At 35.0% G+C, this 18,694-nt stretch overlaps 1 pseudogene; it reads right to left on the bottom strand.

Moving 5' to 3' along the window:
* Positions 1–2,264: 2,264 nt before the first annotated feature.
* The window catches only part of LOC100467136, a 61,552-nt pseudogene continuing 45,122 nt past the window's right edge, over positions 2,265–18,694 (bottom strand).

Here is an 18,694-nt window from a genome sequence, read left to right as displayed (position 1 = left end):
TAATTGTATGCTTCTTAAAAAACACTTCTGCCAATTTAGATGTCTTTAAGAGGTATTTTTTTTTAATACAGTGGTGTATTTATGAAGCCATGTATATAAATGTGTATGGATGAATTAACAATAAAAGTGGACTTTACTAGTGTATTTGAAATGTAACATTCTTTTTTGGAATGTGGGTTGATATTTAATATAATAGTAATAATTTATTTTTTAGAAGTTTATATTATCTTCCACATTTGTGTAAGTAGAGAATTGGCCCAAAAAACAGGTGATTCTAAATACATTCTAGAAAGTGTATAAAGCATATAGAAAATAGGATGGATCATTTATGTAAAATTTGCTCTTTATCATGAGTAATTATGCTTATTGTACTAGTTTGCTCCGTATGTATTTATACATGGAATTTAGTTGGAATTTGCATAAAATTCAGGGCAGATGAGTAGAGTGTGATATACACACACATATATAGATATTCTGAAGTGAAATTGAACAAATATTTTAAGAGTTTATTTAGAACATTTTACTGATTCTGTTTGTTAATTATCTTTAGTAATTGGCTTATAAAGCATTTATAGTAAAAAATTGCTTACTTATTAAGCATATAAAATTTTAATTTTATGAGAAATCTATTATTTTGAAAACGTGATACTGTTTTCCTTGTTCACTGTGGACCAGTGAACTACACCATGAAATGTTTGGTCTAAGAAAGATTGTGTGGTTTAAATATGTAGCTATGAATCTGTATCTGTGTAGCTTATCTATCCAGTTACATAATGTAGTGTACGTATCTGTAGTCTACCGTGTAAGACAAATGTGCTCCTGATGTGCCTTTTTCTACAGCAGGTTTCTTTCATTTGAAAAATTTTTTTTTACTTCAATTTCTTATTTATCTTCCTCATAACCAGTATTATTCTTTATTTGTTTATTATACTCACCCTACTTCCCTCCTGCATAGACACTCAGAATTTAAGGTTTGTAAGCAGAAAACTTACTGATCTTGTTCACTGCTGAATATCCTGCACCTGGAATGGTGTTGGACAGATAGTAGATGCTCAATGATTATTTGTTAATCAAAGAATGAATACATTTAAATATGAGATTGATCTTTCTGAGATAGCTAGCTGTTACCCTATGGATCTAAGGAATTGGTTTAGATAGACTCGTTCTCCCAACATGGAAGCCCTCTTGAAGCTGCCCAGCTTTGATGAGATTATCTTTCCTGGATAGAATAAAACCACTGTTTGGTTTTGGGGTTAGTGATGACTGCAAAGAAACTTGTAATCTAGATTTTTCAAAGTTCAGTTGTAGGAGAATTACATATATATTTGAGATCTTATCTTTGATATAGGGAATATCAAGTGGTTCATAGAACAGGGCCAAGTTAACTGGACACATGGGAACTGAATCCTAAATACAGAATTATTAAAACATATTCCAAAGAAATATTTTACAAGGAATTTTAATATTTTTCTTTTAGTTTGTTTTGATTAAAATATCTAATTCATAAAAGCGTGCTGTTTGTAAATGGCCTGAAATGCTTACAATTTTAATGATAAAGAAATAGATGTGAGTCAGAGTCTCCCTGAGGCCTGACCTTCTTCTTAATTATGTTAGGACCATTTTTGAAATCTCCATTTCTTTCCTTAGAATACTAGGGCATTATGAGTAAAGATATGGTTATGTAACTAAACAGTGCTCCTATGACTTAAAAATTAACCTGAATGTCTAACCTGCAATCCAATAGTTACAGAGAATTTAAATCATTGATTATAATTTCGAGCAGAAATTAGAATATATCATTTGGTATAATAAGTGAAAATTTATCTTTTCACATTTTCACACAACATGGGTTAAAAATAACAAATGTAAGATGGGAAGCTCAAATCAATGGAATGTTTACAGGGCTCTTATGTTCCCACCAATAAGGTTCTAAGGTTCTCAGAAAATAACCAGTAGTAGATTGAGTCCATAAAAGAATAAGTATACATATTCATAAGACCAGGCAGTTAGAAAAGTGAGTCACCAAAAAAGCCCAGCCCTTTTCTATTTATGTACCATTGAGAAACAATGTTCTTCTCCCCCGCCCCCCCAAACGCCCCGCCCCGCAAAAAGCTTTTTTGTTTCCATTTGTGCCACAATTTGGGCAAGGGTTCCAGGGTGGTGAAAAAGCTGCCTAGTGGCTGCAGGCAGAGGCTCAGGCAGAAGCCCTGGCATCAGTGGTTTGCCAGAGGGGTCCCTCAAAGCCTGCTGGGCTCCTGAGGCTCCTAGTTGTGCTCGAGGGTGAGCCTTTCTAAAACATACTGGCCCAGCCCCGCCTGCAGGCCAGTCTGCCTGCGAGGTTAGCCAGGTGGTCGCCATGTTCTTGATGAGGTTCACCTCCTGACCTAGGAAGTGGTTATTTAGGAAGTCACAGAGAAGGGCGTCTGCGCATGTAGAACTAAGGGCACGCAGATCCCGAAGGACCTGGTTCAGGTTCTTCTCCAGAACCACCGCGATTTCCACGGTGTACAGGCTTTTACGCCACTCATCCTCCGACGGCTTCTGCACTACGGGAAACAGGTCACTGCGGCAGCGCCCAGCGCACTGGTTAATTACATCTTCAAGGGGCTCTTGGGCCCTCACGCTTCTCCTCAGCCAACTCGGCGGAAGCGGTGCATGCCCTCCTGAGCCACATCGTCGTGGTTGAAAGAGAAGCCCACAGAAAGGTAGGTGTAGGAGGCCTGCAGATGCCTGTTGACCTGGCAGTTGACGGCAGCCTCCACCTCCTTGGAATAATTCTGTCAAATCTGGTAGCTGCTCACGGTTGATTGGCAATACAGAGCAAAGCTTAAAAAAAATTGTGTTGCTTGATTTTGGGGGCAGGGGATGGCTGAAAGGTGGCTCCCAAAGTTGTAACTGGAAGAGAGGTTGAAGGGTGGCTGGAGGCTGTGCAAATGGCGTCAAACACCGTTGAAGTAAGAGAGAGATCCGCGGGCGGCAGGGTGCACTGCCAAGAAAAAATGTTAGGATTTGGGAGTTGGGTTAAACATTTGATTAAGCCCATTAACTCTTTCATATTATTAAGGTATTATTTTAGTCTGTGAATGCATTTTTGGAAGCTACAGTGGATTTTATGTTGGTGCAAAAAAGGCGCCAAATGATTCCCCGAGAGATATAGTAGACTTCTCAAGTCATGTGGCTTGAACATCGTGACCGACTGGAATCCGGTAAAATCTGGATCCAAACTGATGTTGTTGGCAGACTTCATTATAAAGCAAAGCAGAGAATTCTGATTATATATTTTATCAGGTAATTTTCATGCTTCTGACTTTTAATTAAAATAGAAGTCTCCACTGTGTTAGTGGCCATACTATTTACTACACTAAAGGTAGAGCTAAATATGAGGAAATCAATGAAGAATTTTGGGGCTAATAGAAAATCTATTAACCAGAAAGTATGTATTGAGTACTTTATCAGAGTATACAGTGTGAAGGGCTAATTATATGTTTGGGAGTGTAGGGTTGGGAGATATAGAGATGGAAACTTTGGAAGAGGACTTAGAGAAAGTGTAAGAAATGATGCTAACTTTAAGAAACCTAACATCTGGTTGAAGAGACTAGATTAATAAATATGAAAAATTAGTGAATGATGTACGGATGTTGAAATCTGGGATGCTCATTAATAGTATTATAGGAATGTACAGTAAAGATAAATCATTGTGAATACCTAAGGAAAGCTTAGTAAAGAAAGTAATATTTGCAGCTTTGTATTTGAACTTTGAAAGAGTTGTAGAATTAAGACAGAAGGGAAAGTATTGTGGCCCAGAAAACCAAAATGATTTATGATGACCTGAATGCATCAGTGAACACAGCATGTTTTTGAGAGTGAGAAAGAGGAAGTTTATACTCAGTAATGGTGATTAATATTTGTGGATAGGTAGAATAAGCCCAGATTACTTGAAACTTGGCCATTAGAGAGAGACATGATGATGAAAATTATGCAGTTGTTCCGGATTTCTTCTTTACATATTCAACAGATATTTATTGAGCATCTACTATGTGCAAAGTACTGTGCCAAGCACTGGGAGAATAGTGGTGAACCAAAACCAATTCTTACCCAACCTCATGAAATTGTATTATAGCAGGAAGGCTAGACTGAAAAATTAACTATACAATTGACTAATTATGGCTATAATTAGTTCTACAAAGAGGATAATACAGAGTACCATGAAACAGTGTAACTAGTCTGGAACAGGGGTGGTGTTAGGGAAGTTTGCCTTAAGAAGTGATGTTTGAGTTGAATTAAAGGAGGAGTAGAGATGACTGAACAAAGGGGAAGGAGTGTGAGCAGAACTTGATAGTGGGAGGAGACAGGACATGTCAAGGTCAGTAGACAGGAGGAACCCTACCATGTTTGAAGAACTTCAAGATCAGTGTGACCTAGACTACAGAAATATATAGAAAAAAATACAGAACGGTCTAAGATGAGGTTAGAGAGGTAGGAAGACAAGATCATGCAGACTTTGTAGGGTTTTGTCTTTGAATGAAGTGTGGTGAAAAGCTACTGAAAGATTTTTAAGCAAGAGAGTGGCATGTTTGGATTACATTTTTAAAAGATGATTCTGCCTTTATTTTGGATTGGAGGAAGGCAAGGGTAGGTGAGGGAAACTAGTAATGAAGCTGAGGTAATAGTTAAGAGATGTTGATGGTTTGGACTAGAGTGGTTGTAGGGAAAATGGAGGGAGGAAAATAGATTAGTGAGGTGTTTAAGAGGCAAAACTTAACTGGATACACAAAATGAGGAAAGTAGTCTTTATTTATTTATTTAGTTAGTTAGTGAGTTAGTTAGTTTTAAAGTAGGCTCCATGCTCAACATGGGGCTTGAACTCACGACCCTGAGATTAAGAGTGCTCTAAGGACTAAGCCAGTGAGGAGACCCAGAGGAAAGTAGTATCTAGAGAAAGGTTCACTGTCATCAATTTTCAAGTGGGCCAAAGTGGGCCTAGTATGGATATAGAGAAACCACTTGGAGTTTGTTGCAGTAATCTGAGAAGGTGATGAGACCTGAAACTGGGAATGGAGAAGAGAAGACATATTTAGAGACATTCTAATAGAGCAACACAGAGATTTTTTGACTCAAAAATTTTAAGTCTTAATGATTTTAGTGGCCTGGGTGGCTAGAAGAAGGAAGTAAGACAGGGAGGAAAGTGTTGAGTTTGTGGTGTTAGATAGTTATATAGGGAGATACAGGAGTATGATTCTATTTGGGAAGGCATCAGGAGAGATTTGTAATTAGATTAAAGTCGTAAAATATGTGGAGTTTGCCAAGGACACAGTATAGAGAGTAGAGAATAGCAAACCAAGGCAATGATTCTGACATTGGTGGAAGAAGTAAGCATGTGTCACTTGTGGGTTAGCTTACATTTGGAAACACTTGTGCTCAGTAATTTCCTTTTGAAGGCAACTTAGATTTTACTGTTTAGTGTGTGTTCAATTATTAAAATAAGTAGAATCCTCCCCCAAATTTCTGCAATTTGCCACATTTAAAAATACATTACATTGAAATAAGAAAGAGAAAGAGGAGAAACTAGTTGGAAAGTGTTCATATAATTTTAGAAGTAATTGGAATTTAAGTAATACTTCATAAACATTTAATTAAAAATGATTACCAAGTAATCCAGTATATGCTCAAGTTCATAGACATTTCTTTTAGAAAAATGTTAGCTTATTCTTTCAATCTGTAAATATTTTTGAGAGCTTACATAATTGGTGGTGTTCTTGCTTCTACTGATTTACTTCTGATAAGCTGCATTTTATTTATATTTTATTTTATTTCAATTTTTTAAGTAAGCTCTATGCCCAACATGGGGCTTGAGCTCATGACCCTGAGATCAAGGGTCTCATACTCTACCAACTGAGCCAGCCAAGTGCCCCTGAAATCTACATTTTAAAGGGATGAGATAGTCAATAAACAAATAAATAAAAGAACGTATCAGATAGCTCTAAGTGCTATGATAAATAAAACAGGGTGATGGAGCTTACTTTAGTTTGGGTGGTCAGCCAAGGCTAACTTAAAGAAGTGATGTTCAAAATGGCACACGAGAGCATACTTATGCTAAGTCTATGAAGAGGTGCATACTTGTCTGTCTGTTTACATAAGATTAATGATCCTATTTGGGTTTAATAACATCAAAAACTTTGACATAATCTCTTTTGAGATTGAGAAAAAGATTAAGATGGGGGCACCTGGGTGGCCCAGTCAGTTAAGTGTCTGACTCTTGGTTTTGACTCAGGTCATGGTCTCATGGGTTGCGACGTCATGGATGTGAGATTGAGCCTTGAGTTGCCTCTAAGCTCAGAGGAGAGCCTGCTTGAAGATTCTCTCCTCTGCCCCTCCCTCCGCTTGCATGCACGCTCTCTCTCTCTCAAGTAAATAAATAAATCTTTAAAAAGGAAAAAGATTAAGATCTTTTTCTATTTCGATGTATTATGAATTTTTTAACTTGTTGAAGTTATCAAGTACAATTTTTCTTTTCAAGACATTTCTTAATTGCCTACATCATAGTTTTGAGAACTATTGTTTTCTAATTATGTGTGCTTAAGGTAGTTTTGGGAATCCACACTCAGATTTGAGTCTGTTATTTAACAGTTTCAAACAATTTTTAAAAATAGGCATGCATACACCTGCTTTTAAAAAGTTAAAAGTTCTAGCCATTTTGACAGGTGTAAGGTGAAACCTCATTGTGTTTTTGATTTGTATGTTTCTGATGATTAGTGATGTTGGGCATCTTTTCATCTGCCTGTTGGCCATCTGGATGTCTTCGGAAAGAGGTCCTCTACCTCAGAAAATTAAAAATAGAAATATCATATGATCCAGCAATTCCACCAGTGGGCATTTGGCCAAAGAAAATGAAAACATTATTTGAAAAGATACACACACCCCTTATTGCAGCATTGTTTACAATAGCTAAGATATGAAAGCAACCCAAAAGTCCATCAATAGATGAATGAATAAAGATGATGTGGTGTGTATACTGTGGAATATTATTCAGCCCTAAAAAGAATGAGAGCTTGCCTTTTGCAACAACATGGATTGACTTTGAAGGTATTATGCTAAGTGAAATAAGATATGATGTCATTTATATGTGGAGTCTAACGAAACAAAACAAATGAATAAACAAAGAAACAAAGAAAAGAGCAGATTCTTAAATGCAAAGAACAAACTGGTGGTTGCCAGAAGGGAGGAGGGTGGAGGAATGGATGAAATAGATAAAGGGGATTATGAGGTACAAATTTCCAATTATAAAATACGTTACAGAGATGAAAAGTACAGCATAAGGAATGTAGTCAATAATGTTGTAATAATGTTGTTCAGAGACAGGTGGCGACTATACTTGTGGGAAGCACTGAGTAATGTAGAGAATTGTTGAATCACTAATTTGTACACCAGAAACTACTATAACACTGTACGTTATACTTCAAATATATATATAATATATATAAATAATATATATATAAAATAAAAGTTAAATGTTGCACAGAGATATATGGTAAAAACTAGGCTCCCAGTTCCCTGAGTTTCACTATCCAGACGTAACTAGCAGTTTCTTGAGGTTTGGAAACTGTTTTAAAATTAAAATTGAAATTAGTTTGCTTATAGAAAAGTTCCTCAAATTGTAGTTAGGAATGTTTTTTTCTACTGTCTCACAACTTTCTCTCAAATATAATATCAAATGTATGCGAAAATTGGATTTAAACATAAATTATTAAGGGTCTCAATTGTTGAGGTTATCTTTGGTAAAAAGCTAGGCCTTAGTGAGTTCATATTGTTTATTCTTTTTGAAATTCATATTTCAGAGACTTAAAGGAAATTTGTGGACAGCCTTTCTCCAAAAGGTATTTATTTATGCCTCAAGGGATCTCATGAACATTTTTGCGAACATAGGGAGTTTATAATTACGATTTAATTTGTAAACAGTTTCCCTTGCAACCTCATGTACTTGACCAACTTTTAAAATGCCAAGATAGTTATTGATTCTCTACTGACTTCAAATTAGCTAATCTTTCAACTTTAGCTTAAACCATCATCAGTAATCTTCTTGTTGACTTCCAAACACTTATGAATCATTTAAGAATTTAAGGACAGAGTGTTCTCATGGCATCAGAAGTTGTTGCTGCTTGATCCCTCACCTCTGTCCAGTGGACTCCTAAAACCACAAGAACAACAACAGTGGTCTGATGTCCAGTCAGTCACTTCTTCCATTAGCAGATTGTGGTTGATGTATCTGTTCTGACGACATCTCCTGAATTCTGTTTGTCCTTAATAACTTCATCAGAGTTTAAGTTACATTTATATATTCTGTGAAGCTGTCAACTTCTTCTCTGTAGTCCTAGAGCTAGCCTCTCAGTTCAGATCGTTCATCTTGGAACAACTGTGGCTGCCAAAGGGAAATTTTACAGCAGTGTTAGCACGAAGCATTCCCTGGTAGAATGGAGATGGAGCATTATGCAGTTAGGTGAATAAATAAATGTCTTTGGTTTTCCCGATAGCGTATTATAAAGAAAACTTTGAACATCAAATATATTGTTAACCAGTGCCTAAATTGGGGAACAAACCAAGGATGTAAGCAAACATTTCTTTCTCATCCATTACAATTACTCTGACTCTTCTAGAACTGACAAGGAAAGAGAGGTGAGAAGAAAAGAAACCTTATTTTGTTAGACACTGTGCTGGGTGCTTTACATACATTGTCTATTTAATCTTCAGGAAAACTTTGTAGTTTATATTAACCTCATTTTTCAGAACCAGAAACTAAGGCTTGGGAGGTTTCTTAAAGCAAGTAAAGAAAGGAAGGGACAAAGGAGGAATGAATAGCTATAAAATCAGGGCCAGGATATTACTTATATTTAAACAAACAAAAATTTGGTAGAGAATTTTATTATATATTTATCTGTCTTAATAGTTAAGAAAAGCTTCATGTGAGTAAAACCTTAGCACTGTGAATTCATAAATTATCAGGTCATTTAAGAGAAAAAAGTGGTATTTGATGGGGAAAAAAACCCTAGTATCTTCCAAATGAAGTGAATATTTCATTTTGCATTCAGTTGCTATGGTATCATGGAAGTATAATTTATAAATTATACACATTTTACACATTTAGAAATTAAATCTATATGATAATTTTAGCACTTGTATTTCTTAATAGAAATTACCCATTTTTATGTGTGAAAATTTTTTCCAGCTTTATTGAGATATAATTGACAAAAATTGTGTATATTTAATGTGCACAACATGATGATTTAATATACATATATACTGTGAAGTAATTACCACAATCAAGTTAATTAACTCATCCATAACCTTAGTTACTTTTTTTTTGTTTTTTGAATCTGTGTGGTGAGAACAGTTAAGATCTACTCTCTTAACAAACTTCCAGTATATAATACAGTATTACTAACTGTACTCACCATGGTATACGTTAGATTCCCAGAACTTATTCTTCTCAAACTGAAAGTTTCTNAGTTAAGATCTACTCTCTTAACAAACTTCCAGTATATAATACAGTATTACTAACTGTACTCACCATGGTATATGTTAGATTCCCAGAACTTATTCTTCTCAAACTGAAAGTTTCTACCTTTTTTTTTTTTTAAGATTTTATTTATTCATTTGACAGAGATAGAGACAGCCAGCGAGAGAGGGAACACAAGCAGGGGGAGTGGGGAGAGGAAGAAGCAGGCTCCCAGCGGAGGAGCCTGATGTGGGGCTCGATCCCAGAACGCTGGGATCACGCCCTGAGCTGAAAGCAGACGCTTAACGACTGAGCCACCCAGGCGCCGCAGAAAGTTTCTACCTTTTGACCAACATCCTGATTTTCCTGACCCCAAGCTCCTGGCAACCACAGTTCTACCCTTTGGTTCAATGAATTTGACTTTTTTAGATTCCACATGTAAGTGAGATTGCATTAGTATTTGTCTTGCTGTGTCTGGCTTATCTCATTTAGCATAATGCCTTCAGTGTTCATCCATGTTGTCACAATTGGTAGAATTTCCTTCTTTTTTTATGCTGAATAATATTCCATTGAATACATATATCACATTTTCTTTGTCCATTTATCTGTCCACAGACACGGGTTGTTTCATACCTTGGTTATTGTTAATAATGCTGCAATGAACATGGGAGTACAGGTATCTCTTCAAGATCCTGATTTCATTTCCTTTGGAAATATACCCAGAAGTAGAATTGCTGGATCATATCTTGTTTTTTAATTTTTTGAGGAACCTCCATACTGTTTTCCATAGCAGCTGTATCAATGTACATTCCCACCAGCAGTGCACGAGGACTCCCTTTTCTTCACACCTGTGCCCAAACTGATTTCTTGTGTTTTTGACAATAGCCATCCTAATAGGTGTGAGGTGATAGCTTATTGTGGGTTTTTTTTTTCTTTTTTAAGATTTTATTTATTTATTTGACAGAGATAGAGACAGCCAGCGAGAGAGGGAACACAAGCAGGGGGAGTGGGAGAGGATGAAGCAGGCTCGTAGCAGAGGAGCCTGATTTGGGGCTCGATCCCATAACGCTGGGATCACGCCCTGAGCCGAAGGCAGACGCTTAACCGCTGTGCCACCCAGGCGCCCCCTTATTGTGGTTTTGATTTGCATTTCCCTGATGATTAGTGGTACTGAGTATCTTTCCATGTACCTTTCCATGTACCTGTTGGCAGTTCGTATGTCTTCTTTGCAAAAATGTCTATTTAGGAACTTCACCTTTTCAAAAATTGTGTTATTAGTTTTTTTTGCTATTGAGTTGTAGAAGTTCCTTGTATAGTTTGGATATTAGCCCCTTAAGCAGATATATACTTTGCAAATATTTTCTCCCATTGTGTAGGTTACCTTTCATTTTGTTGGTTATTACCTTTCCTGTACAGATACTTTCTGGTTTGATGTAGTCCTTGTTTATTTTTGCTTTTGTTGGCTGTGATGTGTGAGATTTTTACCCTTAATTTCATGGAAAGAAAGTGGGCAGTGGAATTATATTTATCATATATGATATTTTAACTGTACAAATATATTAACTGTATTGTTTAATAAGTGACAGTTTTGCTTTGCTTTATGTCTAAGTGTGTGAGGAGAGGTGGCTTTGATCAAAAGAAAGTTACAATTAACATAACCCACATTTGTCACTCAAGCATTGCTTGAATCAAATATATACTAGCATTTATTTTACCCCTTAAGCCTCTGAATTTTAACACCCAGATGAACTCATGCTCCTGAATGCTCTGCAGAAGAACCGAGCAGGCTACATTGCTGCAGTGTGACATTGCCTTACTGCATGGAAGGCATGTTGATACTGGGCAAAATTGTGAAGTTAAGGGACATTAGTAACTTGTGTGTTAGTAACAGATCCTCTTTGTTCTGAGCCTTTTCTCTTCAGAGTTGTGTTCTCTTTCCACACCCTTATTCCTCCTTAAAGAAAGATGTCTAGTTCTTTCTTGTCTTCTCCAATTTTATCCTATTAATTTTTGCTCTGGGGACAGAATTGGAAGAAACTAATTCCTGAGATGAAAATGACTGATATGGTTTAATATTTCTTAAAACACAGCGTAGATCAAAGGAATAAAAATTGTTTTATTTAACAAACTTTAATTCACTGTTCTGTGTGTTTTGTAAATGCTAACTCATTTAATCCTCACAATAACCTATTAGGTAGGTTTTTAATTGTGGAATGTCAGGTGATCAGTAAGGGAAAGCTTGGGAAGCAGTTAATCATTTTGTCTTCGAAATCTTTTCATGAAATGAAATTCTATTTGTATGGCCTGCCTCGTTTGTTACTCCCATGATAGTAATCATGAACCAAGGCAAATCAAGCACAAAATCTTATGGTCAGTCTTGTTCTCTGTGGGGCAGTGATGATAGAGCCAATGATTAGATTAAATTGGACCCTCATGACGGGGGTTTTATGGGCTCATACTACAAGTAGAAATGTTCACAGCTAAGTTTAAAAAGTTTTACAGAGATTTGCTAATTGAAATTTTACTATTGTTGTAATTGAGATGTAAGTTAATTTTTTGTTATATGTAATGTCACTGACCTTTTATATGTATTATTTTAAAATGTTAAGAAGTTTATTTTTTGACTTTTGGAGTGTCCTATTATAATCCCAATTTTAAAATGAATTATCCATAAACAGTAGTTGTTTTCAGTTTTTAAAAACACATCTTCTGATGAGCACTGAGTGTTCTGTGCAACTGATGAATTACTGAACTCTCCATCTGCAACTAATGATGTTCTATATGTTGGCTATTGAATTTAAACAAAAAAAAAATAAAAACACATCTTCTTAGAGAAGCCCTTCTTCATAAGAATGAGAATGAATTGTATTTTTTTTTTGCAATGGTACTCTACAGAGGTATAAACACGCTCTAAGGATATCATAAATTGTTTTTTAATTTAGTTATTTAACACTTTTAATGTGTGACAGTATTGAAATGTGAAATACATTGTGATTTTAACTACTGAATGATGATACTCTAACAGGGATCTCTAAAAACCCCTTCTAAATATGGGAAAGAATTAAAGGATTGTAATTCACAAAATATTCATTTTAATTGAATTTCTGCCTGACTTTTTAGAGTATATGGAAGAATCACTAAGAAATATTTTGTAGGGGCACCTTGGTGGTTCAGTCGTTAAGCGTCTGCCTTCAGCTCAGGGCGTGATCCCAGAGTCCTGGGATCGAGCCCTGCAATGGGCTTCTCCGCTGGGAGCCTGGTTCTTCCTCTCCCGGTCCCCCTGCTTGTGTTCCCTCTCTCGCTGGCTGTCTCTCTCTCTCTGTCAAATAAATAAATAAAATCTTAAAAAAAAAACAACAAAAATATTTGGTAAACAGTGAAAGCAACAAAGAGGAAAAAGTACTAACAGCAGTAGATTGATTTTAAGAAGTATCAAATTTTGGCACACCTGGGTGGCTCAGTCATTAAGCGTCTGCCTTCGGCTCAAGTCATGATCCAGGGTCCTGTGATCAAGCCCCACATCAGGCTCCCTGCTCGGCGGGGATCCTACTTCTCCCTCTCCCTCTGCCTGCTGCTCCCCCTACTCGTGCTTGCGTGCTGTCTTTCTGTCAAATAAATAAATAAAATCTTAAAAGAAAAAGTATCAAATTTCAATTTTAATGGCAGTCATTGTTTAATTTTCTCAAATCTTACATGATGAATTAACTGATAGCAAATTTGTCCACTCTGAAACTTATTATTTATGTAGTAATCCAGTTGTCATTTGATTTCTCAACTGGTAATTTCTCAAAGAAGTCTTCGAAGGGGGCACCTTGGTGGCACATTTGACTCTTGGTTTCAGCTCAAGCGGTGATATCAGGGTCATGAGATCCAGCCCCATACTGGGCTCTATGCTCAGCCCAGAGTCTGCTTAAGATTCTCTCTCCCTCTTCCTCTGCCCCTGTCCACCCCTACCCCTGTGCTCGCTCTCTAAAATAAATACATCTTAAAAAAAAAAAAAGAAGTCTTTGAAGAAATAGCATAACGTTTTATTAAGGTCAATACAGACAGGCTTATAACAGTAATTATCAACCTATACTATATTAATGGTAGAATTAAGTCAGACCAAAAAAAATGCAACTCAATTTATCTTTACTCATTTAAATGGTTAAGTCATAATCTATGAAACATTTTGTTGCTTCTGTGACTTTATAACCCTTAGGCAACTGGACTTCCCCAATATATAGGTTCAGGATAAATTGTACACATTGGAAAGAGTTCAGCCTTCCTTGTGAACATTGTTTAAATTCAGAAAGTCAGTCATCTGTCTTGAAACCTCATTTTGTGCTCAAGAGATGTAGTTCTAGAACTAGTTTTTGCTGTATTGATGCTTAAAAACTTATTTAATAAAAATTGAATTCTAGATAATTCTTTTTTTTTTCTCCCCACCTACAGTGAGGATTTATGGCGAAGGAAAATAAAAATGAAACTAGTTGCTGTAATGTGATAAGTAGGGAGAAGATTATAGGCCCTTTTATTTTCTCACAAACAGCTATAAACTTAGGGCATTCAAAAAGAATTCATGAAAATCACAGTTGAAATGAAAGCATTCCCTTTTTGCTAGGGAGTTTAGTTCAGTGTCTATAATGTCCCTTAACACATCTAAAATCAGAACTGAGTCAGTTTGTAGCTTCGCTACATACAAATTCCTTGAGATGTATTATACAATTGTTGGTCTGAAATAAGCAGTAGATTTATTACCCAAATGTTCTCAATCACTATAATAGGGTAGTGTCAATGTAATTACAGTCAAGGAAATGAACATATCCAGTACCCAAACATTTTCCTTGTACCCCCTTATAGTTTCTCCCCCTTGGCCCTCTCTGTCTCTCCTCACTCTCATACAGCCAAGTAACCTTTGAATTTTTAATAAATTTGATCACAAAGTATATACTGTTTTGTGGGTGGGGACTGGCTTCTTTCACTCGGCATGGTCATCATGGAATTCATCCATGCTGAGTGCATCAATACATCAGTCCTTTTTATTCCTAAGTAGTATTACAGTATATGGATATATCACAATTTGTTCATTCACTTATTGATGGATATTTGGATTATTTCCAGTTTGACAATTAAAATAAATCCACTTTGAATATTTGTATCAATTCTTTGTATGGATATATGCTTTCATTTCTCTTGGGTAAATGTGTAAGAGCGGAATGCCTGGATTCAAGGGAGTTGTGTGTTTAACTTCTTAAGAAACCTCCATATCTTAAAAGAAAAAAGTTATATTGGTATTTATTTCCACCAGGGGTGTATGAAACTTCTGGGTCCACATCCTCAGCAACACTTAGTATGGCCAGTCTTTTAAATTTTAGACTTTGTAATAGGTGCATAGTGGTATCATTTATGGCCTTAATTTGCATTTTCTTAATGACTGGTGAAACCATCATCACAGTAACATACTGAACACATCCATCACCTTAGCATGTGCTTGTTTGCCATTCATCTGTCTTCTTTGGTAAAGGTGATTATTCAAATCTTTTGCCCATTTGTTTTATCAGATTGTTGGTTTTTATTATTAATGAGTTTTGATTTTTGATTTGTATATTCTGGATACAAGTCCTTTATCAGATATATAATTTGCAAATATTTCTCCTACTTTGTGGCTTTTGTCAAGAAAATGAACATATCCAGTACCCCTTTTTGAAGAGTATTTTCTTACTGTATTTCTTACTGTATTTTCTCACTGTATTTTTTGAAGAGTAAAAGTCCAACTTGAATGAGGTTTAGTTTATCACTTTTTTCTTTCATGGATCATGTTTTTGTATCTGAGAAATCTTTGTCTAACCCAGCATCAAAAATATTTTCTCCTGTGTTATTTTCTAGAATTTTTAGTTTTATATTTAGGTCTATGATCCATTTTGTTTTAATATTTATATATAGTATAAGGCAAGAATCAAAGTTTATTTTTTTGCATATGGTTACCTAATTAGGTAACATTAGGACAAATGTTGAAAGTTAACAGTTCTTCATACTAAATTTTCTCTTTTTATATAACCGGTGTGGTTTCTGTTTCCTGACTGGACTCTGACACAACCTGGCTCTCTCTTGAATTGTGATCTGGATTTCTAAAGAATTTTAACTAATATTTTTGCCCAGATTGTTATAGCCATTAGCATAAATAATGTCCAAAAGGAATCTTCAAGACTGACATGTAGGTAATAATATTCATTTTCTTGTAAGTAAGTTAAAAGTTCTGGTTACCAATATATAGTGATAAAATATTTTAGAAGACAATATTTTCTCAGTCAGTACTCCCACAGTAAAACATTAGATTCTGAGTGCTTCCAAGAGTTTGGATTGGGGTGGGTGTTAAGTGTTAATACAGTACTTAAGTATAGAAAATAAATGACTGTCAATTTGTTTTTCTTAGAAATATCTCTGGGTATTTGGGCTGAATGGATGGGTAATTTGCATTGGATGGAATTAACCGACTAACTAACCAACTAGTCAACAAATAAATATACCCCAAATCAAAACAATGGAATCAGTGAAGCAAGCCATGTCCAAAATGAAATGTTTCGTACTTTCATAGTGACTTAATCACTCATTTTACCATTTTTTCCTTTCAAGTATTTTTAGGCCATAATATAGATAGAATAGTGATAAAAGTGAAGACTTAACAATTTGGAATTCTATGAGGGCCTGAAGTTCCTTGTCATTAGAATCTTGACCCTTGAACCAGATTTTATTTTGGATCCTGGTAGGAAACAATGTGAAGATCATAAAGCATAAAATTTGTACTTCTAAGCCATCCATAGCCTGTGCATTCTCTTTTACAACAATCCCAGGTTTGGGTGTATTGTGAACTAATGAGTATCTATATAGTTATGACCAAGCCTATTACTTAATGAGAAAGACTACTCTTTAAGCTAATGGTTTGAAAATACACATATTAAATTTTAAACATATACAAAATAGCCAATTTTGCTGTTTCTTCTGCAACTTGACTAAGTGTTCATTTTGCTCTTGTACAATGAGTAGAAAAAAAGTCAGTAATATTGACAGACTTTCTAATGAGGTCCAAAGGGCCAGAATACATTTAAAATATTGAGAGAGAATCCCCTACTTGTTTTTAGATCACAGAATAAAGGAGGGGTTGGTTGATAAACTACCCAGAAATAGAAACCATGTTAAAGGTGATCTTTTGGCTGTTAGGCTTTCTTCAGGCCATAATATATAAAACTAATATTTTTATATTTCTTCTTTTGCCCAAGGAAGCCCTCAAAGACAGAATGCTGCCTTTAACCTTATTTTATATTCCACAGAGTATTTTAAAGACTAGAAAAATATTGCTGGGGCAAAAATGATTGGGGCTGTTAAGGATCAGAAAAAATCTAGCACTTTTTTTTTTAAATAAGCAGACGTTGAGAACTTCATCCACAAAGTTATTCCAAATTCAGTGTTCTAGCCAGAGACTTTTGTAGTAAATAAATAAGATTGACCTAGAGTTCACTATATTTTTGGATCTGAGTGTTACTTTCTTTTAGATTGGTTTACTTGAAACTTTACCTATATTTCTATAATAGTTTTATTTACATTTAAATTTTAAGTCAAATATTGAATTCTAAAATGATTTTAATTTAGACCACTGAGTTTTTCAATACATTTTACTTACTTTTCCATAACAGCCTGAAAATATTAAATTATATAAAGATATTTCTAGAAATTATTAAAATCACAATTTTTTATTTTTCTCATTGAATTTGGTTATAGAATTTTTAAAATGAATTAAACATTCATAAAAAATTAAAATGACAGAAATCAAAGCATTAATTCCAAAAACTACTAGCAAGTAGGTCTTCATAACTTTGTCTAGTGAGCAGATATACATGCTCTGAAGAAAAATCTTGGATAGATATGGCCAGTTGTATGCATGGATTGTGATATTCAATGAGGAATTCAGGGCAGTGTTCTAAAAACTAGGTGGCTGCCAAAATCACCAATTATGTTAGTCAGTTGTGAATATCTAAAAAATGGAACAAATAACTATTACAGTTTAAGGAAAAGGAATAGCAAAAAAGGGAGACACTATTGATTACTAAAAGCTAATTCTGAACTACGTGTTTTGCACTTATTATCTCATTTATTCCTCACAGCCTCATAGCAATAAAACAGTTGACCTGTTATACAGCTAGAAAGTGTCACATTCAGCACTGAGGTGTGTACTCTCAATGCCTGCTTTCTCTCCACTACACATAGTTACCTCATAAATATATACCAGGTAATATTCTATCATTAATTTGATGGGAACAACAACTTCATAACCAAATAGTATGTCATTTAATACTGTGGAATGTGTTAAATTCTCAAGAAAAGTGAAAACATGTAGATTTCATGCTATGTTTTTAAATACAATTGTAGATTTTTTTAAAATTTAAATTTTGGTTAGAGTTTATTTTGGGCTTCATTTTTATGATTTTCAGTACTGATATTTTATAATATTGATGAACTTCAATTTTTCATATATTTTTCTGGGATAAAATGGCTAAATGTAGCCGAAATGACTAAGTAAAATTATTAAGTACTTATACAATGAAGAAACCATTCAGAAACTGGATGGTCTATTAAAACTTGCCATTTTGATGATGGTAATTTTAGTCTCTTATTAATTAACTTTTTATTCTCTTTAATATTTAGTGAAGTTTTTTTGAAAATGCCAAAGAATTCAGCATATTTTATTTTAATTTTTAAAAATATTTTATTTATTTAATTATTTAAAGCAGAGGTGGGGCGAGAGCAGAGGGAGAGAGAGGGAGAGAATCTCCAGCTGACACCACAATATGTGCTGAGCCCCATGTGGGGCTTGATCCCATGACCCTGAGATCATGACCTGAGCTGAGATCAAGAGTTGGACCCTTAACAGGGATGTACTGTATGGTGACTAATATAATATAACAAAAAAATATTATAAAAAAAAGAGTTGGACGCTTAACCAACTGAGACACCTGGGCACCCCTCAGCATATTTTATATTTCATTCATTAATAATAATAAACCAAGTCAGTGGATGGACTTAATATCAAGTAAGATTTTCAAATGAATTGTAATGATTCGTAAGACTGGGAATCTTGTGTTATTTTTCACTGTCATAGTTTCTAAAGAGCAGCACAAAGCTCATGTCAGGCACGTATGTCTTAGTAGTTTACTTGGATCATCTAAA

Source organism: Ailuropoda melanoleuca, chromosome 3 (assembly GCF_002007445.2).
Source record: "Ailuropoda melanoleuca isolate Jingjing chromosome 3, ASM200744v2, whole genome shotgun sequence".
Classification (NCBI taxonomy): Eukaryota; Metazoa; Chordata; class Mammalia; order Carnivora; family Ursidae; genus Ailuropoda; species Ailuropoda melanoleuca.
This window is presented reverse-complemented; position numbering and strand designations above follow the sequence as displayed.